This window comes from Mobula hypostoma, chromosome 2 (assembly GCF_963921235.1).
Source record: "Mobula hypostoma chromosome 2, sMobHyp1.1, whole genome shotgun sequence".
Lineage (NCBI taxonomy): Eukaryota > Metazoa > Chordata > Chondrichthyes > Myliobatiformes > Myliobatidae > Mobula > Mobula hypostoma.
In genome coordinates this window covers 98456803-98480326 of record NC_086098.1, presented here as the reverse complement: position 1 = coordinate 98480326, position 23524 = coordinate 98456803, and the positions used below count along the sequence as shown (strand labels likewise).

At 40.6% G+C, this 23524-nt stretch overlaps 1 pseudogene; it reads left to right on the top strand.

Moving 5' to 3' along the window:
- Positions 1-14986, top strand: part of LOC134357376 (sin3 histone deacetylase corepressor complex component SDS3-like) — a 58350-nt pseudogene extending 43364 nt beyond the window's left edge.
- The last annotated feature ends 8538 nt before the right edge of the window (positions 14987-23524 follow it).

Genomic DNA, 23524 nt, shown 5'->3' with positions numbered 1-23524 from the left:
TTTTGAAGTTGTCAGTTCACACTGGAATTGTAAAAAAGTGTTGCAAGTGCAATCATTCATGGTACTTCTGAATAAAATTGCAGAGTTATGACAGATTTAATGGGCAGTGCCTTGTATTTGTTAGGTAACTGTTTACTTCATCTACTTCAAATGGTTAGAACCCTTATTCTTGAGGAGTGGCAAGTCCTTCCATGGACAACTTACAATCATTTTCTGAGTTTAACTGTGTTTTGCAACTTTTTCACTAATCTGTTTGCTCATTCATTTTGTACTCTGTGGCCTTGTTATTAGGTACCTCCTACACCTAATGAAGTGGCCACTGTGTATACGTTCATGGTCTTCTGCTGCTGTAGCCCACACACTTCAAGGTTCAATGTGTTGTGCATTCAGAGATGCTCTTCTGTACACCACTGTTGTAACGTGTGGTTATTTGAGTTACTGTTACCTTCTTGTCAGCTTGAACCAGTCTGGTCATTCTCCCATGACCTCGCTCATTAACAAGGCATTTTCACACACAGAATTGCCGCTCACTGGATGTTTTTTAGTTTCTCATGCCATTCTCTGTAAACTCTAGAGACTGTTGTGCATGAAAATTCCAGAATATCAGCAGATTCTGAGATACTCAAAACACCCCATCTGGCACTAATGATCTTCCCACGGTCAAAGTCACTTAGACCACATTTCTTCCCCATTCTGTTATTTGGTCTGAACAACAGCTGAACCTCTTAACTATAGCTGCATACTTTTATGCATTGAATTGCTGCCACATGATTGGCTGATTTGATATCTTCATTAATGACCAGGTGTACCTGATAAAGTGAAAACTGAACATATGTTTAAGCAAATTGCTTTGTCTTGAGTGCTGTTGGGTTTCTCAGCTGCTGTTGGACTCATTTATGCAAGTGAAGAATGGTCTACCACATCCTGACTACTGCTTTGGTTGATGGTCTAATAAAGTGGTCACTGAATATAAATCACTACTTAAACGAGCTTTCTCTACTTGTGTTGGCTACTTCCTAAGTTAGCTGTTGCATTGCACATATTTCTCTAACCTGTCTGATAAGTATCTTTTGGTAAACAGGATCCTCAGAAAGACATTTGGTGTTCTGCTACTTGCATTGCCCTTTACTAATGTTTCTGCCAATCTTCCATTCCAGCAGATCTCGATGTTGAATTCTAAATTCAGTTACACAAATACTGTGAGAAAAGCCTGTCACTCAGAGGTTATATTTCATTCACGAATGCAGTAGAGCACAAAATAATTTATTAATAAATGTAGTTTCAGGGCATCAACAGCAAGCAGGGAAGACAAAATGTTTCCGACTTCACATACTTTGAACTCTTGAATGTAATGTGAGGTTGCCACTTAAAGTAAGAACTCAGTGATGGTATAATGCTTCTGAGTTTTTTATGTGGTAAAAGAATACAATGAAAAATAACCAAATGTGCTTTTTTTCAATGCTTGATCCGTGTGTCATGGAGTGGGGGATTCACTCTCACAATCCATTCTCATGTCAAACAGAAACAAATTCATTCAGTTAGTCTTCTGCTTGAGGAGTGAGAGAGAAGCTCATTTTCTATGTCAGAGTGATCCCCATTCTCTTTGACTGTACAAAGAATGCATATTTATTCACATTCCAAAATGAAGGACAGGATCTTCACCAATGTATAGATATCAGCAAACAATTCTTAACTAACATAAGATGAGATGGCATGTCATCAATTGCTTCAAATATCACCTTCATAATCATCTCATGTTCACTTACAGACCCACGCCTCTGGCTGGGGTCTGGTTGTCTTCACCCTAAGATATCTCCTTGTCCATGGGTTACACATTTATTATGAGCATACTGATATCTCTTACCAAAATCAGGTTTATTAACACCAGCATGTGACATGAACTTTGTTAACTTAGCAGCAGTAGTTCAATACAATACATATCTAGCAGAGAGAGAAAAAAATAATAATAAATAAACAAGTAACTCAATTATGTATATTGAATAGATTTAAAAAACATGCAAAAACAGAAAGACTGTATATTAAAAAAAGGTGAGGTAGTGTCCAAAGATTCAATGTCCATTTAGGAATTGGATGGCAGAGGAAAAGAAGCTGTCCCTGAATCGCTGAGTGTGTGCTTTCAGGCTTCTGTACCTCCTACCCGATGGTAACAGTGAGAAAAGAGCATGCCCTGGATGCTAGAGGTCCTTACTAATGGACACTGCCTTTCGGAGACTCAGCTCGCTAAAGGTGTCCTTGGTACTTTGTAGGGTCGTACCCAAGATGGAGCTGACTAGATTTATCCTGTGTTCCAGCTCTGGCTTAATTAGTGGGGCAAATTTACACTTTGACTTGTAAAATAGTTATAACCTTGGCTGGGGTTCTATGTCTGTGTCATGTAGAATCTCTGAGTTATTTCCTCACTGTGCTGCACCTTGGCATCTTGACAGGTCTGGCTGCTGATTCTGACCAATGCAATGCAAAGTAAAGAAATACCATTCATTAAACAGGGACCTTTGTGAATAAGAATGAGTTAAAACAATATGAAGAATGAAATACAGAAAAGAATGGAACACAGAATTAGGAATAGGAACTTTAAACCTGCAATAGTGTTCTGACACTTCTCTTCATGCCTGTTCTATGATCTAATTCCATAGAGCAATTACTTAACCTGTGTGGTTGCAGAAATCCTTCAATCTAAGTTTTAAAATTAATAATTGGCCTAGCCTCAAGTGGCATTCACAGAAAAGTCCCATATTTCTACCATCCTTTGGGTATAGATATGTTTTCAAACTTTACTCCTGAAAAGCCCATCAAACATTGGAAGAAGACCAGCAATGGTGTTATGTACAGAGAGAGATCTGCTAACACTGCACAGATAGAACCAGCAAGTCTGAATGTATAGATTGTATGACATTAAGAATGCAAACAGTTCACAATGTGCTCTTTTTTATATACTTTTTTTTGTTATGAATAAAGTTAATGTTAAACATTCTTTAAAAAGTTGTTAGCTGTAAGATAAGGCAGTTCCTTTCTGCTTTTCAGTGGATTTACTATAGATGAGGAGGCATCCAATTTAATAGTTGACCCTGATCTTGCACTGTACATTATCTATATTACATAATCTAACTATTGTCACATTTCTGTTCGTAGGAGCTTACTAAACAGATTAGCTCATTCCAACAGTGACCACACTTCAATTGTCAATATTAGCCAACAAAATTCCTTTGGAATTCCTAAAAGGTTCATGTAAAATAACTTTAGTCCTTGTTGTCTTTCTTTGATACCTTATCAAATGACTCCAAGAGCAGCAGTCATAAAGATGTAAGGGTGGAAAATTAAGTTTTGCCAGTAAATTCAGACTACATAATTCAGATATCTAAAATGCTCAAACACACTGGTTAAAAGGATATGAGTGGATTATTTGCTCTGTGATCTTGGAAATTGAGAGCATGAATATCTTATTAACCAACTATTAATTAACCAACTAATATCTTATTAACCAACATTGATGGAGGAAGAGTAGTAGATGTACAGTATATGAATTTCAGCAAGGCACTTGATAAGGTACCCCATGTAAGGCTTATTGAGAAAGTAAGGAGCTATGGGATCCAAGGGGACATTGCTTTGTGGATCCAGACCTGGCTTGCCCACAGAAGGCAAAGAGTGGTTTTAGATGGGTCATATTCTGCATGTAGGTTGGTCACCAGTGGAGTGCCTCAGAGACCTGTTCTGGGACCCTAACTCTTTGTCATATTTATAAATGACCTGGATGAGGAAGTGGAGGGATGGGTTAGAAAGTTTGCTGATGACACAAAGGTTGGAGGTGTTGTGGATAGTGTGGAGGGCTGTCAGAGGTTACAGCGGGACATTAATAGAATGCAAAACTGGGCTGTGAAGTGGCAGATGGAGTTCAACCCAGATAAGTGTGAAGTGGTTCATCTTGGTAGGTCAAATATGATGGCAGAATATAGTATTAATGCTAAGACTCTTGGCAGTGTGGAGAATCAGAGGGGTCTTGGGATCTGAGTCCATAGGACGCTCACAGCAGCTGCGCAGGTTGACTCTGTGGTTAAGAAGGTATTGGCCTTCATCAATCATGGAATTGAATTTCGGTGCTGACAGGTAATGTTGCAGCTATATAGGACCTTGGTCAGGCCCCACTTGGAGTACTGTGCTCATTTCTGTTCACCTCACTACAGGAAGGACGTGGAAGCCATAGAAAGGGTGCAGAGGCGACTTACAAGGATGTTGCCTGGATTGGGGAGCATGCCTTATGAGAATAGGTTGAGCGAACTCGGCCTTTTCTTCTTGGAGCAACGGAGGATGAGAGGTGACCTGATAGACAGGTATAAGATAATGAGAGGCATTGATCGTGTGGATTGTCAGAGGCTTTTTCCCAGGGCTGAAATGGTTGCCACAAGGGGACGCAGGTTTAAGGTGCTGGGGAGTATGTACAGAGGAGATGTCAGGGGTACGTTTTTTACTCAGAGAGTGATGAGTGTGTGGAATGGGCTGCCAGCAACAGTGGTGGAGGCGGATACGATAGGGCCTTTTAAGAGACTTTTGGATCGGTACATGGAGCTTAGAAAAATAGAGGGCTATGGGTAAGCCTAGTAATTTCTAAGGTAGGGATATGTTCAGTACAACTTTATGGGCCGAAGGGCCTGTATTGTGTTGTAAGTGTTCTATGTTTCTATGTAGCTATAAGTTAAAGATTTAGAAAATGTTTTCCCCAAAGAGGAGTAGCTATGTGAAAAATACTCAGAGCTAAAAGTCTGTTTTAAAATAACTGGGTCCTGAATTGTATTTTTTAATGCATAAAATAGAATTAGATTGGAGAATTGGTCATTTTCTGGTGGTATTTTTACCCTAAACATTAGTTGGTCTCTCTAGTTATGAACAGGGGTTTAAAATTGCACAGTTGGTATTGTTATTGTTTATTGCTTTCACATTTACCAAGATACAGTGAAAAGCTTGTCTTACATGCTGTTCATGAGCCAGTCCTCACTAGGAGGAGAGCGTCAGTACATTTAAATTCATTGGCGTTAACATATCGGAGGATTTGTCCTGGGACCAACACATAAATATCATCAAAAATAAAGAACAACAGAGCCGCTACCTTCTTAGAAGTTTGCACTGATTCAGTATGTCACCAAAACCTTAACAATTTTTTATAGATGCACAGTGGGGAGTATCCTAACTGGCTGCATCAAAGTTCAAAGTTTAAAGTTCACAGTAAATTTATTATCCCAAAGTGCGTTGGTGTCACCATATACTATCCTGAGATTCATCTTCTTATGGGCATTCACAATAGGTACAAAGAAATACAACAGAGTCAATGAGAAACTACACACAAAGACAGACAAACAACCAATGTGCAAACAAGTACGTTTACAAGGAGCACTGCCATAAGAAAGCAGCCTCCATCTTCAAAGACCTCCTCCATCAAGACCATGCGCTCTTTTCACTACTACTACCAGGCAAGCAATATGGGAACCTTAGGGCCCATACCACCATATTCAGAAATAGTTATTACCCTTCGTGGAATGGGCTGCTGGCAACAGTGGTGGAGGCGGATACAATAGGGTCTTTTAAGAGACTTTTGGATAGGTACTTGGAGCTTCGAAAAATAGAGGGCTATGGGTAAGTCTGGTAAGTTCTAAGGTAGGGACATGTTCGGCACAACTTTGTGGGCCGAAGGGCCTGTATTGTGCTGTAGGGTTTCTTTATTTCTTTGTAACAATCAGGCACCTAAACTGATATGGTTAACTTCACTCACTACTATTGTAAGCTGATTCTGTGACCTACAAACTGACTTCCAAGGACTTTTAACAACTCAGGTTCTCAATACTATTTTTATATATACAATTTGTCTTCTTTTCAACATTGGTCTTTATCTGTTTATGTAGTTTTTCATAAAATTCTATTGCATTTCTTTTTCCCTATAAATGTCTGCAAGAAAATGAATCTCAAGGTATTGTATGGTAGGTACTTGGATAATAAATTTAAACTTTGTTCATATGGATCAAAATATTACACAGTGCATTAAGGTAAAACAGTAACAATGTAGAATAAAGTGTAAAGTTTACAGAGAAAGTTGAGTACAGGTAAACAAATACTGTACTCAAGGTGTTCTATCTAAATGCGGTGCTCAAGGGGTTGTGTCTAAATGCACATATAAAAAATAAGGTGGATAATCTTGTTGCAATGTTATAGAATGCCAGGTATATGTTGAGACCATCACTAAATCGTGGCTGAAGGATGGTTGTATTTGGGAGCTGACTGTTCAAAGTTACACGTTACTTCGAAGGGATAGGAAGGCAGGCAGAGGGGGTGACGTAGCTCTACTGGTAAAGAATGGCACCAAATCAGTAGAAATATGTGACATAGTATCGGAAGATGTTGAATCCTTGTGGGTTGAGTTAAGAAACTGCAAGGATAGAAGGACACTGATGGTTGTTATATACAGGCCTCCCAACAGTGGCTGGGAGGTGGATCACAGGTTACAACAGGAAATAGAAAAGGCAAGTCAAAAGGGTAATGTTATGGTAGTCATGGGAGATTTTAACATGCAAGTCGATGGGGAAAATCAGGTTGGTAAAGGATCTCAGGAGAGTGAGTTTGTTGAATGCCTAAGAGGTAGCTTTTTAGAGCAGTTTATCATTGAGCCTACTAGGGGATCAGTTATATTGGGTTGGGTGTTATGAAATGAACTGGAGGTGATTAGTGACATTAAGGTAAAAGAGCCCTTAGGAACCAGTGATCACAATATGATTGAGTTCAATTTGAAATTTGAAAGGAGAGAGTGAAGTCTGATGTAGCAGTATTTCAGTGGAGTAAGGGAAATTACAGTGGTATGAGAGAGGAGTTGGCTAAACTAAATTGGAAGGAACTGATGGCAAGGATGTCAGCAGAGCAGCAATGGCGTGCGTTTCTGGGGGAAATGAGGAAGGTGCTGGACACATGTATTCCAAACATGAAGAGATACTCAAATGGTAAGATAGTACAACTGTGGCTGACAGGGAAGTCAAAGCCATTGTAAAAGCAAAAGAAAGGGCATACAACAAAGCAAAAATTAGTGGGAAGATAGAGGATTGGTAAGTTTTATAAACTGACAGGGAGCAAATAAAAAAAATCATTAGAAAGGAAAAAAATTAAATATGAAAGTAAGATAGCAAATTATATCAACATGGATAGTAAAAGTTTTTTTTCAAGTATGTTAAAAATAAAAATGAAATAAGGGTGGATATAGGACCGCTAAAAAATGAGCCAGGAGAAATAATAATGAGGGAAAAGGAGATGGCTGATGAGCTAAAGGAGTATCTTGCATCAGGCTTCACTGTGGAGGACACTATCAGTATGGCTGATGTTGTAGTGTGTGAAGGAAGAGAAGCAGGTACATTTACTATTACAAGAGGGAAGGTGCTCAAAAAGCTGAAAGACCTGAAGGTGCACAAGTCACCTCGACCAGATGAACTGCACCCTAGGGTTCTGAAAAAGGTAGCATTAGAAATTGTGGTGGCATTAGAAATGATCTTTCAAAAATCATTGGACTCTGGCATGGTGCCAGAGGACTGGAAAATTGCAAATGTCACTCCACTCTTTAAGAAAGGAGGAAGGCAGCAGAAAGAATATTATAGACCAGTTAGCTTGACCTCAATGGTTGGAGAAATGTAAGAGTCAATTGTTAAGGATGAGGCGATGGAGTACTTGGTGACACAGGACAAGATAGTACAAAGAAATCATGGTTTCCTTCAGGGAAAATCCTGCCTGATGAACCTGTTGGAATTCTTTGACGAGATTACAAGTAGGATAAATAAAGGTGATGCAGTGGATACTGTATATTTGGACTTTCAGAAGGCCTTTGACAAGGTGCTACACGAGGCTGCTTACCAAGTTAGGAGCCCATGGTATTACAGGAAAGTTACTATCATGGTTAGAGCATTAACTCATTGGTAGGAGGCTGCGAGTGGGAATAAAAGGATCATTTTCTGGTTGACTGCCAGGGACAAGTGATGTTCAGCAGGGGTTGGTTTTGGGACCACTTTTGTTTATAAATGATCTTCCTGATGAAGGGTCTCGGCCTGAAACGTCGACTGCACCTCTTCCTACAGATGCTGCTTGGCCTGCTGCGTTCACCAGCAACTTTGATGTGTGTTGCTTGAATTTCCAGCATCTGCAGAATTCCTGTTGTTAGATGATGGAATAGATTGCTTTGTAGCCAAGTTTGAAGATGATATGAAAAATGGTGGAGGGGCAGGAGGTGTTGAGGAAACAGGTAGAATGCAGAAGGACTTAGACAGATTAGGAGAATGGGCAAGAAAGTAGCAAATGAAATACAATGTTGGAAAATGCATGGTCATGCACTTTGGTAGTAGAAATAAATGTCCGGACTATTTTCTGAATGGGGAGAAAATCCAGGAACCTGAGGTGCAGAGGGACCTGGGAGTCCTTCTGCAGAACATCTTGAAGGTTAACTTGCAGGATGAGTTGGTGGTGAGGAAGGCAAATGCCATGGTAGCATTCATTTCAAGAAGTCTAGAATACAAGAGCAGGGATGTGATGCTAAGGCTTTATAAGGCTCTGGTGAGGCCTCACCTTAGGTATTGTGAACAGTTTTGAGATCCTTATCTAAGATAAGATGTGCTGGCATCGGAGAATGTTCAGAGAGGTTCACAAGGATGATTCCAGGAATGAAAGGGTTATCATACTAGGAACATTTGATGGCTCTGGGTCTGTATTCACTGGAATTCAGAAGGATGGTGGGGGGGGGGGGCGGTCTCATTGAAACCTTTTAAATGTTAAAAGGCATAGACAGAGAAGATATGGAAAGGATGTTTCCCATGGTGAGAGAGTCTAGGACAAGAGGGCACAGCGTCAGGATAAAGAGGCACCCTTTCAAAACAGATACGGAGAAATTTCTTTAGCCAAAGGGTGGTGAACTTGTGAAATCTGTTGCCACATGCAGCTGTGGAGGCCAGGTCGTTGGGTTTATTTAAGACAGAGATTAATAGATTCCTGATTGGACATGGTGTCAAAGGTTATAGGGAGAAGGCCAGGAACTGGGGTTGAGGAGGAGAAAGAAAAAAAGGATCATCATGATTGAATGGTGGAGCAGACTTGTTGGGCCAGATGGCCTAATTCTGCTCCCATGTCTTATGGTCTAAACAATAAAGTGCAAGATCACAACAAGGTCAATAATCCTTTTTATTGTATAAGAAGTCCATTCAAAAGAATGATAACGATGCGATAGAGCTGTCCTTGAGCCCAGTTGTATGTTCTTTCTGGCTCTTGTATCTTCTGCCCAATGGGAGCGGAGAGAAGAGAGAATGTCAGGGGTGGGTGAACTCTGGTTATGTTGGCTGCTCTACTGAGGCAGCAAGTGATATAGACAGAGCCCTTGGAGAGGAGGCCGGTTTCCATGATCTGCTGAGTTGCGTCCACAGCTTTATGCAGTCTCTTGCAGTCATGTGCAGAGCAGATTGCTATACAAGCCATTATGCATTCAGACAGAATGCTATAACTGTTTTAATGCATAAATAGGAAACAGATGTTACTAGTGATAAGAAGGGAAAGGATCCTTCAGTATCTAGTGAAATACCTCCCATTTCAAAGGTCATTAACTTGATGGTAACTGACTCACAGACATTTTTATCTCTTTCGCTGTTTCCCTTCTTGTAGTGTAAAGAAATGAGTCGGCATATTCGATCATCTAGCATTGAACGTTCTTGAAAGTAGTGATCATTCTGGTAAGTTCTGAACTGCTTCCTTCCGACTACTAGTGACTATCTTTGGGATAGGAAGCAGGAGGAGCCCTGGAATAAGCTGTAGAGTGGGGTGACAGGGCTTTAAGCAAAGGACAACTGCAGGAAGGAAGTCCAGATCAAGCAACCTCTGTCGAGGTGGGGAGGAATTGTCAACATTTTGGGTTAAGATCATGCATCAGAGCTTTCCTGCATCATTCTTAACCTGCCAGGATTTTGAAATTAGGGATAGCATAGATGAGGATCCTAAGTAAGATTCTAGTAAGTTATTTTTTCGCTTCTTTTGTCCATTAGTACTCTGCTGGGAAACTGAAAATGGATCCAGAATTAGTGGTATGTTCTTTGTGTGAGATGTGGGAATGCTGAGAGATCTCTAGTCCCCCTGACAATTACATCTACACAAAGTGCATCGAACTGCAGCTCCTTAGAGACTGCGTCAAGAAACTGGAGCTGCAGCTTAATGACCTGCAGCTCATATGGGAGAATGAGGAGGTGATCGAGAGGAGTTGCAGAGAGGTAACCAGCCCGAAGCTGCAGGATGCAGGTTCCTGGGTGACTATTAAGAGAGGGAAAGGAAATAGGCAGCCAATGCAGAGTACCCCTATGGCCATACCCCTCAATAATCAGTACACCAGTTTGGATACTGTTGGGGGGAGGGGAACAGCCCACCAAGGAGAAGCTGCAGTAAGCAGGTATCTGGCACTGAGTCTCACTCTGTGGCTCAGAAACCAAGAGAGAGAGGAGGAGTGCAGTGGTGTTAGGGGATTTCCATAGTTGGAGGAGCAGACAGGACATTCTGTGGATGTGATAATGAAACCCGGATGGTATTTTACCTCCCAGGTGTCAGGGTCATGGATGTTTCAGATGAGGTCCCTGGCATATTGGCACAAATGCCATAGGTAGGAAAAGAGAGGTGGTCCTGAAGAGAGAATATAGGAAGTTAGGTAGAAACCTGAAAAGCAGGACCTCCAGGGTAGTAACCCCTGGAATGTTGTCTGTGCCATGCACCAGTAAGGATATGAATAAGATGATTTGGTAGATAAGTTTGTGGCTAAGGAACTAGTGCAGCGGTAGGGTTGATGATATCAGGATCATTGGGATCTATTAATGGAAAGGTATAACCTGTACAAAAAGGACAGGTTACTGTACACCTGAACATGAGGGGGAACAATATCCTTGTGGGCGGATTTTCTTAAGCCGTTGGAGAGAGTTTAATATAATTTGGCGGGGGATGGGAACCAGAAAGATAGGGCTGAGGATAGAGTAAGTAGATACAAGAGGATACAGTGTGTGGTGAGACATTGAGGAAGGACAGGCAGGTCATAGGGCAACATTGTAGTCAGTGGGATGAGCTGCAGTGCAGCATGCTTCAAAAAGGGTAATGAATAAATGACTGGAAGTGTTATATTTGAATACGTGCAGTATACTGAATAAGGTAGATGATCTTGTAGTGTAATTAGAGATTGGCAGGTATGACATTGTGGGCATCACTGAATCATTGCTGAAGGAAAATCATAGTTGTGAACTTAACATCCAAGGATACACCTTGTATCAAAAGGACAGGCAGCTTGCTAAAGGGGTTGAGGTGGTTCTGCTGGGAAAAAATGAAATCAAAATTCAGAAGGAGGTGACAGAGGATCAGAAGATGTAGAATCTTTGAGGGTAGAGTTAAGAAACCACAAGGGTAAAAAAGACCATGATGAGAGTAATACGCAGGCCTCCAAATAGTAACCAGAATGTGGGATACAAATTAGAACAGGAAATAGAAAAGACATGTAAAAAAATCAATGTGATGCTAGTTATGGTGAATTTCAATATGTGTGTAGATTGGGAAAATTAAGTTGGTGCTGGATCCCAAGAGAGGGAATTTATAGAATGTTTTTTAGAGCAGCTTATATTTGAGCCCACTGGGGGATCTCTGGATTGTGCATTGTGTAATGAACTAGATTTCATTAGGGAGCTTAAAGTAAAGGAACCCTTAGGAGTGAGATATCATAATTTGATAGAATTCACTCTGCTATTTGAGAGGGAAAAGATAAAGTCAGATATATCAGCATTCCAGTGGAGTAAAGAGAATTCCAGAGGCATGAGAGAGGTGCTGGCCAAAGTTGATTGAAATGGGACACTAGCAGGGATGACAGCAGAACAGCAATGGTTGGAGTTTCTCAAGGCAATTTGGAAGGTGTAGCTAGATGCATACTAAAGATGAAGAAGTATTCTAAATGGAGACTGAGGCAAATGTGGCTGACAAAGGAAGTCAAATACAGAATAAAGGAAAAGTTATTGGGATGTTAGAGGATTGGGAAGCTTTAAAAAACAACAGAAGGCAACTAAAAGAGCCATAAGGAGAAAAAAGATGAAATATTAAGTTAAGTTAGCCAAGACACCAAAGTATTTTTCAAATATATAGAGTTAAAGAGAGATGAGAGTATGAGAGTGGGTATTGGACAGCTGAGAAGGGAGTAATGGGGGACAAAGAAATGATGATGAACATAAAAAGTATTTTGCATCTGTACCGTATAGCCTACAGTATAATAAGGGACTACTTTATGTTTTAGTAACACGTCGTTGAATGCACTATTAGGCACATATTGAGCATGCATTATTAGGCGCTTATTGATCAGTACAATTGTATCGAGTTTGCTTTCTGCCAGTATAGAATCATGAACCTTAGCTTCCGTCTCCAGTGTTTTTAGTAATAGCATTGTTGTGTAACCAGGCCACATACACAACAAATTGGCAACGAGGTTAATAAATCTGCATCGTATTGGAACGCCGTGTTTTAATTGATAACAACACTTGGAAGGAGAGCGCAAGGAATGAGCCAAGGAGTGGCAGAAGGAGGCAGAGCGAGGCCACGAGTCTGAAAGGAAGCAGGAGCGTAGCCGGGGTTGGGAACGTCAGGAGACCAGAGACACAGTCGAAGCCGCAGCACGTCCAGGCGAGACCCAGGGGCTGAGGGTCTGCCTGTCCCAGAAGGGAGATAAAAAGGAGTGACACACACACATCCAAACGGGGTACGCTCATGGCGCTAGCAAAAAGGACACGAGTCGAAAAGAAAATAAGGGGAAAACGGGGCTAAATTAATATAACAAAGCTGGCGATTATTGGAACCATTACAGCATTTGATAGTGGCATTGAAGACTGGGCAACTTACATTGAAAGAATGGACTTATATTGTGAGGCTAATGGTGTTAAGGATGAAAAGAAAGCCAGCGTCCTACTTATGGGAGCAAAAACAAACGGCCTGCTACAGAGCTTGTTAACCCCTGGAAAGCCAGCTGACAAAATGTTCAAGCAAATAGTAGACACTCTCCAACAGCATTTAAACCCCAAACCACTGGTCATTGCTGAAAGATTTAAATTTCACAATTAGAATCAGAGCAAAAATGAAAGCATTTCTGAATATTGTGCTGAATTGCACAAATTATTGGAACATTGTCAATTTGGAGCTGATCTCTTGGGTGCATTGAGGGACAGGTTAGTGTGTGGCATGCACTGTGAAACCACACAGAAGAAGCTTCTGTGTGAAAAAGACCTTATATTCAAAAAAGCGCTAAACATTGCAATATCATTGGAAACAGCAGCACAGGGTGCTTCTGAGATACAACAGAAATCTCTGGAATATGCCAAAAATAAAATGTCACTGAACAGAAATGAAGGAAAGAAATGTTACCGTTGTGAGAACATGTCACATGACCCTGGTGATTGCTGGTTTAAAGACAAAGAATGTAGAAACTGTGGCAAACAGGGCCACACTTGCAGAGTATGCAAAGCTAGTAAACAGCAGAAAAAGGACAAAATACAGAGAAACAAGAAACCCCAGAAAGGAAAACACAACAATGTACACAAAATCGAAGAAAGCAGTTCTGATGAAAACGACTCAGACAAAAGTGAATTGTCTTGTCTGCAACTTCACAGCTTGAAAGAGACAGATGATCGAAGAGTAATAAGGATCACTCCACAAGTGGCAGGTGTGAGACTGAAAATGGAGTTGAACACAGGCTCAGCTTTAACAGTGATCTTTGTACACATCGACAAATGACTGTTTTCTCACATACTTCTGAAACGAACTAAACTATTGCTACAGGACAGAAAGTGCGTCCTAAAGGTAAAATTAAAGTGACAGTGACCTATGGAGTCAAAACACAGCAACTGAACCTCTATGTACTGAAAATTGGAGGACCACTGTTGCTGGGATGTGAAAGGCTCAGGAAAATAGAGTTGGATTGGCACACCATCAAGGCACTAGATGTGTCAACAAAGGAGGGCAGCTCGGCGGGGAAGATATCAGCAGCTCTCCTCTCACCCATTGTTGACTATTACAATGATGAGGAGGAGCTAGACAGCGTGAACGATGAGGAGGAACGCAGTATCTGTGGCCGCTACTCAGATGAAGATACAGAGGACTTAAGGGAGACAGATATTGCCAATAAGCAGGATGATAAAGACTACCTGGAAGTAAAAGAGCAGATGTACCTGGAGAAATTGACATCTCTCAAAAGATAGCTACAGCAGTTACAGGAAGGCATTTTGCAGGGGTATCAGAAAAGGATGAAGAAACTAGATCAACCATATAAGGAAAGAATACGAAATGCAGAGTTTTTCTGCAACTGGAGACAGAACAAGTGGAAAGGAATTATATTAAAGAGAAGAAAGCAGCAGTGAAGGAATTTGAAGATAAAAAGTTTGAGTTAAAAGAAAAGAAAAAAATGATTGAGAATGAGAGGCTAACAATGGAACTCACAGGAGATTCTATGGAGGTAAAGCCAATAATGACTAGGAAGCTAAGGAGGAGACCTAATGACCCTATTCCAATTACAGACAAAAGACGAAAACCTGCACCTGCGCAGCTAAATTACTTATTAACAGATGAACAGATAATGGAAGATCCGCGAACCCTCAATAAGCGTAAATATCCAAAAAGACCAGCATCTCCGTCTTCTCCTGAGCATCTTCCCAGCAGTCCTGCTGAATCACCAGCACAAAGATATGAAGCACGAATAGAAGATGGAAAGTTATATTATGCTAAGAGATGGTATCATAAAGGTTAGGCTATCTATTTGGAATCTAAGGAGAGTACGAAGATTGGCTGTGTAATTAGCTCAGCTGGAACAAATGAGATATGGGTAAGGAAGACAAGTGATAGTACAAAGATGCGTATATACCTAGGACAGCTGCACAGAGGAGTCTTCATTATATGGAGGCAATCTGCTGCCTAGAACTCTTAGCAAGTTGGAGGTGCATATCTTCTTAACTCCCTATGCTCAGAAGTCAACTTTTCATGATTTTTATATGGAAATCTATATAAAAACTATATTGACGGACGTTACCCAGAGAGGCAGAGAAGACTCGCAGAGACTTGAGTTATAAATGGGTCTTAGACCAAAAATAAAAAAAAAGGCTTATTATAATTTGATATTATTATGTTACTTTGTTATAATTTGATATTATTAAGTTACTAAATAAACAAATGGTAGGTGTTTGTATGTTAAGGGTAAACATATTTGTTTAGCATTGTGCCCCAGTAAAAAAAACAGTTGATACACTATTAAAATAAAAGGAGAGGAGTGTACCCATATAGCCTACAGTATAATAAGGGACTACTTTATGTTTTAGTAACTCGTTATTGATTGAACTATTAAGCGCATATTGAACATGTGCTATTAGGCACATATTGATCTGTACGTGTGTGTCGAGTTCAGTTTCTGCCAGTAAAGAACCATGAACTTTACCTCCCGCCTCCAGCGTTTTTATTAATAGCATTGTTGTGTAACCAGGCCACATACACAACAGCATCAGTTTTCACTATGGAAGATATTAGCAGTATGACCAAAATTCGAGAGTGTCAGGGGGCAGAAGTGAATGTAGTTACTACTACTTAAGAGATGGTGTTTGGGAAGCTGAAAGTTCTGAAGGTAGATAAGTCACCTGGACCAGATGTATTACACCTCAAATTTCTGAAAGAGGTAGCTGAAGTGATTGTGGAAGCATTAATAATGATCCTTCAAAAATCACAAGAATCTGGAATAGTTCCAGAGGACTTGAAAATTGCAAATATCACTTCCATCTTCAAGAACGGGAAGAGGCAGAAGAAAGGAAATTATAGGCCAGGTAGACTGACTTCAGTGATTGGAAAGATGTTGGAGTCCATTATCAAGGATGAGGTTTGGAGACACATGATAAAATCAATCAAAATGAGCATTGTTTCCTTAAGGGGAAATCTGGCCTGACAAATGATGGAATTGTATGATATTACTGATTTTGATGATGGAATTGATGGTGTTGTGACTAAGTTTGCAGATGATAAGTGAAGGAGCTGGTTGTGTGGAGGAAGCAGGGAGTCTGCAGAAGGTCTTAGATTGGGAGAACGGCAAAGGATATAGTGTAGGAAATTGTATGGTCATGCACATTGGTAGAAGGAATAAAGGTGTAGACTAATTTCTAAATGGGGAGAAAATTCAAAAATCAGAGGTGTAAAGGGACTTGGGAGTCCTTATGCAGGATTCTCTAAAGGTTAACTTGCAAGGCGATCCAGTGTAAGGAAGACAAGTGCAATGTTAGCATTCATTTCTAAAGGACTAGAATATAAGAGCAAGGATGTATTACTGACGCATTATAAGGTATTAGTCAGATTGCACTTCGCGTATTGTGAGCAGTTTTGGCTCTCTTATCTAAGAAAAGATGAGCTGACATTGAAAAGAGTCCAGAGGAGATTGATGAGATTGATTTCATGAATGAAAGGGTTAACATATGAGGAAGGTTTGATGCTCTGGGCCTGTACTCACTGGAGTTTAAAGAATGAGTGGGGATCTCATTGAGACCTATTGAATATTAAAACGTCTGGATTGAGTGGATGTGGGGAAGATATTTCCTATAGTGGGTGAGTGTATGACCAGAGGGCACAGCTTCAGAATACAGGGACGTCCATTTATAAAAGAGGTGAAGAGGAATTTCTTTAGTCAGAGGGTAATGAATCTGTGGTGGCCAAATCTTTGAGCATATGTAAAGTGGAGGTTGATAGGTTCTTGATTAGTCAAGGCATCGGAAGTTACAGGGCAAAGGCAGGAGAATAGGATTGAGAGGTATAATAAATCAGCCTTAGTGGAATGGGAGAGCAGACTCAATGGGCTGAATGGCCTAATTCTGACCATATGTCTTATGGTGTTTTAAAGGTTTTCATAGACGATGATCAAAATTACGTGTAAAGGTGTGGATATGGTGTAAGATTCACTTTATTGTCATATGTAATGAGATAAAGTGAAAAGGCTTTGTTTAGCATGCCATTCAGGTGCATCATGCCGTACATAATTATATCGAGGACAGATCATCCCAAGCTTTAAAGAGTTGTAGAAATATAGATTATAATAGATTGCTATCCTAATGCTTCACTGGATTACTTTACAGTTCAGTGAAAATTTTTTTTTGAGGTTTATTTTTTCTAGCAGTTACCCTACTCAAAAGCTTAAATAACTTAAAAAAATCATAATGGCACTTGTATTGTTGGAAAGGGCTGGCTCTGTTTAGTAGAATGATTTTTCATCACTCTTTGTGATCATCTTCTCTGATTGCTGCTGAACAGACAGCTATCAGCCTAAAAATACAGAAAGCTCGTTTGCTATTGACCTCATCATTGTGACTGCAGAAGCAACCGAGCAACAAATGGAAGCACAGATCAGATATGTGAAAGGGCTTCATTAGATTTTTCCTCCATCTAAATAGTCAGGAGATCATTGATTGCACTTTCCAGACTCCTGCAATGTGCTACTAGCAAGTATAGCTTGTCGGCGGCAATGCATCCTCTTAAAATCATCCCTGCTGCCTTCCTTCTTCTGGAATGAAATGTCCTTTCAAGTCCTATGTAATTTATTTGACTGTTCCGTTTCTTAATTACTGTTTGTATAATTCAATCTTTCATGGATAATGTTTTATTCTGAAATGTGCATGAATTTGTTCTTTATAATTTTCTAATCAGTAGTAATATGTTGCAACAATATGTCTTTGACATTTAACCAAGTCGTTTTCCTAATGGTTATATACTAAGAGTGTGAGAAGATGAAAAATATGCTGAATGAAAATAAGCAACATTAACACTTGGGCAATGTGCTAAATCTTTCAGAAGGATCATTTAGGTAATGTTCCATTCATCTTAGATTCATGAATATGCCTTTTCAGATTAGTTATGCATGCAGTAAATCTAGGGTTATCTGTTATTATGTGTCGTGTTGTTATTTACAAGAATACATTTGCCTTGTGCATAACTACCTGTATAATAGTGGTCCACTTTACTCATGTGGAATATACACTGTAACTCTCTACAATATAAAGCTTCAATAAATCGCAAGTTAAAATAGAGAGGCTCAGTTTTGCATTTTGCCCCGTAGGCTTCCTTCACAGAAGTTTATAATCCAGTCATCAATTCAATTTCCACACTGTTACTATGTAAAGAAATCACATATTATGCATGTAAAGTTAAGGAATCTATTCCGCAGTGCCCACTAAAAGAAAGGGACACAGAGCAGATTTTTTTTTTTACACAGCTGGATTTAGATTATAAATTGCTCTGCTGGGAGAGGTTTTAAAGGAAAATTCAACTGGAACATTAAGACACACAACTGTTACGTACCCCGTAACTGGGTTGCCAAACCAGCAGAAATGGATCACTCAGTTGGAGTCTGGAGTACTAGAACTAAGAAAGTTTTATTAAAGAAACAAGCAACACAGTAATCGAAAGGATAATAAATGCAACAGTTCAGTGATGATAAACACACATGTGCACAGAATTAAGATAACAGCATCAATCAAGCTCTATCGTTGTCTAGGGGTAAATGACCAATTTCAAAATGACTCAAAGTTCAGTCCAGTTTAGTAGTTCAGTTCGCAGTAATCGTTGCCATGGCGGTGGACAACGTGGGGGAAGAGAGAGATAGAATAGGAACAACTCATCATTCAGAACGGCTTCACTCACAGACCAGCAAGATGGCTCACAGACCAGCGAGATGGCTCACAAACAGCTTTTGGGCGGGTCCTTGGTGATGTCACCTGAGGTCACCGACTGTGACCCCTCCTCCAGATGCGGTCGATCCTCTGCAGTGAACCCGGCACCCAGGCAAGGGCGGACACACACCGGGTTCCCGCTGATCGTACCTTTCCACCCTTGTCGTTGTCTGGGACTTCTCACCCACTCGTGAGAAGCGCACCGCTTCCAGGGTCTCGTTACCTCGGGTGGCGTGTGTGTCTGTCTTAGCGAACCTGTCCCTTTTTATCCCCCTGCTGGGGTATCGCCTGTCCATCACTTCAAACAGTTCAGGGTTCAAAGGGGGGAGCCGCTCCAGACAGCTCTTCCTCCCACATCCCTTCATTACACATCTCCAGACGCTGCTCCATTGTTCCTTATCTCTCCTTCCCCTGAGGGCAGGTGGCAGACCAACTGCTGATGCCACTGATGCTAGCCCAGGCCAGCAAACATCTTAATTTTATGTGTATTCTCGTAACACAACGTACAGAACAGGAATAGGCCCTTCAGCCCATGATGTTGTGCCAAACTACTTAAAATGCTAATTAAAAGTCTAAACTAACCCATTCAGCCTACACAATATTCATATCCCTCCATTCTCTGAATATTTATAAGCCTATCCCAGAGCCTCTGAAATTATTCTAACATATTTGCCTCCACCTCTACCCCTGGAAATGTATTCCAGGAAGCCACCACTCTCCATATAAAAAACTTGTCCCACATATTTCCTTTGAATTTATCCCCTTTTGCCTTAAATCCATGCCCTCTAGTATTATATATTTTGACCCTGGCTGTTGGACTCTATCTACACATCTCATAATCTTATAAACTTGTCTTTGCTCAACCTCTGTCACTCAAGAGAAAGTAACTCAAGTTTATCCAATCTCTCCATGCCCTCTGTACCAGACAGCATCCTGGTAAAGCATTTCAGCACCCTCTTCAAAGTATCCACATACTTCCTATAGTGGAGCAAACTGAACTGAACACAATAGTCTGGATTTAGTCAAACCAGCATTTTGGGAAGCTACAACATAACTTCCTAATTCTCAGCTAGTAATTCAAGTAGGCATCTTCTTTACTGTCCAAGCGACATGTACAACACACAAAATGCTAGAGGGACTTAGCAGATCAGGCAGCATCGGTGGAGTAAAATTTTCAGGTCAAGACCCATCATCAGAACTAGAAGAGGGCAGAAGCCAGAATAGAAGGATGCGGGAGAGGAGAAACAGGAGCTGACAGATGAGTGGTGAATCTATGTGAGAGAGGGAGGTAAGTAGGTGGGGAAGTGGGCATAATATGAGGATCAGGGTGTTGATAGATGGAAGAGGAAATAGGATAAACAAGATGAAATCTGATAGGGAGGATAGCAGAACACAGAAGAAAGGGAAGGAGATGGGGAACCAGAGGGGGGAAGATGTAGGTCATGTGCAGGAAGGGAATGAGAAGGGGTGAAGGGGCCAGAGGAATGAGAGAAACCCAAAGGGGAGAAGTGTTCAAAACAGAGGAAAGTTATTACCAGAATTTAGAGAAATTGATGTTGATGCTGCCAGCTTGGAGACAACCAATACAGATTATAAGGTGGTGTTTGTTGATGCCATTAGGTTGGAGATTTTTCAAACTTCCAGTACACACTTCTTTCTGTTCCCCAGTCCCTACCCTTTGTTTTTCCTTATTCCTCTAGCTCCTTCACCCCTTCTTTCCCCTACACTATCTGCACAACATGTCCATCACCCTCAACTTCCTCCCTCTGGTTCTCTGCCTGCTTCCCTTTATTCCATGACCCACTGCCCTCTCCTATCAGATTCCACTTTGTTCAGCCCTTTGCCCTTTCCACCTGTTATTTCACAGCTTCTTACATAATTTCCACTACCAGCCCTTCCTCTCCACCTATTCCCTTCCTTTTCTCATCTGGATTGACCTATCATCTGCCAATTTGTGCTCCTACCCCTATCCCCAGCTTTTTATTCTGCACTCTGCCCACTTTTGTTTCAAGTCCTGATGAAGGGTCTTGGCCTCAGATATCAACCATTCACTCCCCTTCATAGATGCTGCCTGACCTGCTGAATTCCTCTAGTGATTTGTGTGTCCCTTTAGTTTTCCAGCATCTGTGAACTCTCTTGTGTCTATCTACCTGTGTAGCCACTTTCAGGGAACTATAGGCTTGACCCCATGGATCCCACTGTACATCAAAAAGGGAATTGGGTACGTATATGAAAGGAAACTATTTTGTAGGGCAATGGGGAGGATGTAGGGAAGTGTGATCAGTTGGATTGCTCTTGATAGATCCACCATGATCTTGATAAGTCACATAAACTTCTTTTATGCTCCAACTTTCCTGTAACTCTGTACTATATATTTTTTTCTCTCTAAAAGATGATTGTATTGAGTGGTTGCTCTGGCCTAATCACATCGAAAGTGTATCAGTTCTGTGGGGACTTGCATGTGATGGGACTTCAGTGTCCATATAATGTTCAGGACATTAGAATGTGTGTAGCTGCAGAGGACGTACCTGAAATGCAGCAAGTGGACGATGAATGTTGATATACCAAACTACAGCAGGTCTGATAAACTCCTCATTTATAATAACGGGTCCAGTCTGATTTGTGGTTTTCAGTGTCAGGATGATGAAAATGTTTTCTAGATTTGTTCCAAAAATAATCCAATAGAAACCCAGTCACAGTGGAGTATACTGCTTTACAAGTCTGTTTCCAAGTATTTATCATGCTACTTCCAAGGTACTTTTAAAAAGGGAGTGATTCAGAAATTGGAGGTGCCCATGGACTTGGGGGTGTTAGACAAAAAAATCTGCAGATGCTGGAAATCTAAAGCAACACGTATAAAATACTGGAGGAACTCAGCAGGCCAGGCAGCATCTATGGAGAAGAGTAAACAGTCAACATTTCAGGCCGAGATCCTTCACTAAGTCCTGATGAAGGGTCTCAGGCCAAAGTGTCAACAGTTTACTCTTTCGTAGATACTGCCTGGCCTGCTGAGTTCCTTCGGCATTTCGTGTGTGGTGCTTGGGAGTCCCAGTGTAGGATTCACTGAAGGTTAACTTGCAAGTTGGGTCGGTGTTAAGGAAGGCAAACGCAATGTTAGCATTCATTTTGAGAGGACTAGAGTATAGAAGCAAAGATATAATGCTGAGGATTTATAAGGCATTGATCACACTGCATTTGAAATATTGTGAGCAGCTCAATATCTAAGAAAGGATGTAATGGCTTAGACGGGTCCACAACAGGTTCACAAGAATGATCCCCAGAAAGCTTAACAATGAGAAACCTGTTCTTAGAGGAGTTTAGAAGAATAAGAGGGGATCTTATTGAAACCTACAAAATATTAAAAGAGCTAGATAGAGTAGACTTGCAGAGGATGTTTCTGATAGTGGGGGAGTTCAGGATCAGAGGGCACAGCCTCAGAATAGGGTGTCACTTCAGAACAAGGATGAGGAGGAATTTCTTAGGACAGAGGGTAATGAATCTGTGGAATTCATTGGGAATATTTGAATTGGAGGTTGATAGGCTCTTGATTAATAAGAGTGTCAAAAGTTACAGGAAGAAGGCAGGTGAATGGGGTTGAGAGGGATAATAAATCAGCCATGATAGAATGATGGAGCAGACTCAACAGACTGAATAGCCTAATCATGTTCCCATGATGCATGGCCTTATGGTCTAATAGTATTTCCCTTTATAAACTCTTTTGAGGAAGGACTTTGAATACTTTTATCAAGTATATATGGATATCAGTTCCTCTGACTTTCATAACATTGAATTTTAAATTTTAATATATTGTAATTTCAGCAACCAAGTCTAAAGATGATATAGATAAACAAGCAGGAGGAACAGAAAGCAGAAGAATATTTAGCCACAGAAAACCTTTCTTACATTACCAGTACATTATCTCATCTGCTGCAGAATTTATATAGCCCAATCAGAAGATCACCTTTAATGAAGTCAATGTAGAAAATATTTCGAAGCAAATGTCAACCCCTGACCAAAGGTTGATTGGCTTCCTGCAGTCTGTGAGCTGTGAGATTAAAATATGGAACTTTGGTGAGAACAAACTGATACGCTTTCTTTTCTAAATACATTGCCTGTAAATGGTGTGTGACTGTGCATTAGCAACAGGAAAAGGATGTAATTTTATTTGGTGATGTTATTTGATGTTGGTCATAGAACTGGTAACCAAAGGACTAATGCATCACCATCTGAACATCCATTTTCCTTTGAAGAAGATGGCTCAATGAGACTTGATCTAGTGAGACAGGAGATCCTGGTGTTCTGGCAGAGCATGTTATGTGTAGTGGAGTGACTGAGCATATGACTCAGCAAATAAAATCAATTTACTCCAATTGTTAGTTGCAAATAATCATGTGTGTAAAATCTTACTGAATTACAGCAGTGTTGTGACCAAGAGTGATTGATAGAGGAGCTACTCAATCATCAACTTTGGCTGGTTGAGTAGGCTAGTTTCTGTGCTATAGTACTCTATGACTGTGACTCTATGACTTAACCTATCGGTGAATCTAACATTTTACAGAACCAACATTGGTGATACTTTGAAACATTAATCTGAAACATGCTTTGACTTTATGTCTCTTAAAGAAAGATGAGGGCAGGAAAGTTACTCTGTAAACCACAAGCTGTGCTCCAGTTTGCCAAATGCTGGGGAGCTGAAGGTGATGTTTTATTTCTTCACTGACAGCTGACACCCAAAGCTTCAATAGTGGTCCATGTTTTTCCAA